The following is a 2,635-nucleotide window of genomic DNA, read 5'->3' as shown; positions in this document are numbered from 1 at the left end:
GGGCTCCCCAAAACACAGAGGGGCAGGAGGGACCCCAAAATCACCCCCGGGGCAGCATTTTGGGGTCCCCAAAACGCAGAGGGGAATGAGGCACTGGGGTGTCCCGGGCTGGGGGTGCATCAGCAGGTCCCGGTGCCCAGCACCCCCCAGAGGTGCCAGCAGGCCCAGGGCAGCCCCAAGGCAGTGCCAGCCAGGAGGAGGGAGCAGGAATTCACAAACAACCCCCCCAAAACCTTCTGCAACAGCGGGACCCCCACATACGACCGGTGCCCCCTTCATGGGCAGCACCATCCCAACCCCACCACACACAACCCTGCCCGTGCCAGGCTGCCAGGGGAACCCAGAGGGCACCAGGGCCGCAGCACAGGGCCAGCTTCCTCTAATCAAATCCATTTAAATCATCCCGACCTGCTGGCGGGGAATAATCCAGGCAGGAAGAACAAAACCAGCTGCGGGAGAGTCTGGTCGGCTCCTGCCGCTGGAGGGGACGAGGGGGGCGGGGGGAGAGGGGGGGGGGGAGGTGGAAGGGGGGTCCCGGGGGGGGGGTTGGACCCGGCAGAGGAAGTGGGAAGCTGGAATGAGGGTCCCCGGGGGGGTTGGAGCCCAGCAGAGGGAGGTGGGAGCCGGGATGAGGGTCCCCGGGGGGGTTTGGAGCCCGGAAAAGAAGGTGTGGAGTCGAGATGAGGGTCCCGGGGGGGTTTGGACCCGGCAGAAGAAGGTGGGGAGGTGGGATGAGGGTCCCCGGGGGGGTTTTGGAGCAGAGGAAGTTGAGGAGCTGGGATGAGGGTCCTTGGGGGGTTTGCACCCGGCAGAGGAAGGCTGGGAGGTGGGATGAGGGTCCCAGGGCGTTTGGAGCCTGGTAGAGGAGGGTGGGGAGCTGGGATGAGGGTCCCCGGAGTGGTTTGGACCCGGCAGAGGAAGGTGGGGAGGTGGGATGAGGGTCCCCAGGGGGGGTTGGAGCAGAGGAAGGTGTGGAGCCGGGAGGAGGGTCCCCCAGGGGTTTTTTTTGGAGCAGAGGGAAGTGGGGAGCCGGGATGAGGGTCCCCAGGGGGGTTTGGACCCAGCAGAGGAAGGTGGGAACCGGGATGAGGGTCCCCGGGGGATTTCGGCGCACGGAAGAGCCCCGGGAAGAGCCCCGGGGTCGGGGGCTGTGGCTGGAACCGGTCCCGCTCCCGGTCCCGCCGGAGGGGATCCAACATTCCCCTTCCCCCGGGGCTGCGACCCCATTTAAACAACAACGAGCCTCCATTTAACAACCCAACCTCTGATGGCTGACAGGAGGGACCCGCTCGGAGCCGCGGGATTCCGGGCAGGGCATTAAAATCGCCGGAATCCACGAGACACCCGGAGTGGGACCCGAGCGGGACATCCCCGGGTTGGGGACACGGACGGGGACCCCCGAGCGGCGCAGACACACAACAACCCACGGCGGAACGGGCAGAAATGGATGAGGCAGCCCCCCAAGAGCCGGCGCTGCCTCTCGTCCGCAGCTGGACAGGGAGAGGCAGCCCCGGGGACAAAGGCTCCATTGTGCTCCGAGCCCGGGCAGGACCAACCTCTGCGGCAGGGCACAGCCTGTGCCACCGCCGGGACCCGCTTCCCAAGGGATCCAGGGGCTCCCTGGGCTCCCTGCCAGCTCATCCAGCCAGCCATCCAGCCAGCCAGCCACGCTCTGCCTGCTTTTCCACCCGTGCCTTTCCCCCGCGGCACCTCCACAGCCCCGCTCTGCAGAGCCCAAACCATCCCCGGGCAGCTCTGCCCGTGTGGGGACACCCCCGTGAGGCCACAGCACGGAGCAGCAGCAAATCCAAACCTCCCAAACCTCCCAAAGCCGGAGCAGCAGCAAACCTAAACCTCCCAAACCTCCCAAACCTCCTAAACCTGGAGCAGCAGCAAATCCAAACCTCCCGAACCCAAACCTCCCAAACCCGGAGCAGCAGCAAATCCCAAACCTCCCAAACCCAGAACAGCAGCAAAACCCAAACCTCCCAAACCCGGAGCAGCAGCAAAACCTGAACCTCCCAAACCCGGAGCAGCAGCAAAACCTAAACCTCCCAAACCCGGAACAGCACCAAAATCCAAACCTCCCAAACCTGGAGCAGAGGTTTGGGTTTGCTGCTGCTCTGGGTTTGGGAGGTTTGGGTTTGGGAGGTTTGGGTTTGCTGCTCCCAAACCCGGAGCAGCAGCAAATCCAAACCTCCCGAACCCAAACCTTCCAAACCCAAACCTCCCAAACCCAAACCTCCCAAACCCAAACCTCCCAAACCCAAACCTCCCAAACCCGGAGCAGCAGCAAAACCCAAACCTCCCAAATCCAGAACAGCAGCAAACCTAAACCTCCCAAACCTGGAGCAGCAGCAGCAAAACCCAAACCTCCCAAACCTCCCAAACCTGGAGCAGCAGCAAAACCCAAACCTCCCAAACCCAAACCTCCTAAACCTGGAGCAGCAGCAAAATCCAAACCTCCCAAACCCGGAGCAGCAGCAGCAAAAACCAAACCTCCCAAACCTGGAGCAGAGGTTTGGGTTTGTTGCTGCTCTGGGTTTGGGAGGTTTGGGTTTGCTGCTCCCAAACCTGGAGCAGCAGCAAAACCCAAACCTCCCAAACCCAAACCTCCCAAACCCAAACCTCCCAA

At 63.2% G+C, this 2,635-nt stretch overlaps 1 protein-coding gene and 1 long non-coding RNA gene across 3 annotated transcripts in view; both read right to left on the bottom strand.

Moving 5' to 3' along the window:
• ASIC1 (acid sensing ion channel subunit 1) overlaps nucleotides 1-2,635 on the bottom strand; it is a 23,475-nt gene that overhangs the window by 18,013 nt on the left and 2,827 nt on the right. The window lies entirely within an intron of this gene.
• LOC113975241 lies at nucleotides 1,774-2,414 on the bottom strand. The gene is made up of 3 exons (XR_003536790.1): nucleotides 2,392-2,414; nucleotides 2,061-2,093; nucleotides 1,774-1,822 (listed from the first exon to the last, which is right to left on the bottom strand). It is a non-coding gene; the product is annotated as an uncharacterized LOC113975241 (long non-coding RNA).

Source organism: Neopelma chrysocephalum, unplaced genomic scaffold, assembly GCF_003984885.1.
Source record: "Neopelma chrysocephalum unplaced genomic scaffold, ASM398488v2 Primary Assembly neopelma1_136, whole genome shotgun sequence".
Lineage (NCBI taxonomy): Eukaryota > Metazoa > Chordata > Aves > Passeriformes > Pipridae > Neopelma > Neopelma chrysocephalum.
The sequence above is the reverse complement of the archived record's forward strand: the minus strand, read 5'-3'. Positions and strand labels throughout refer to the sequence as shown.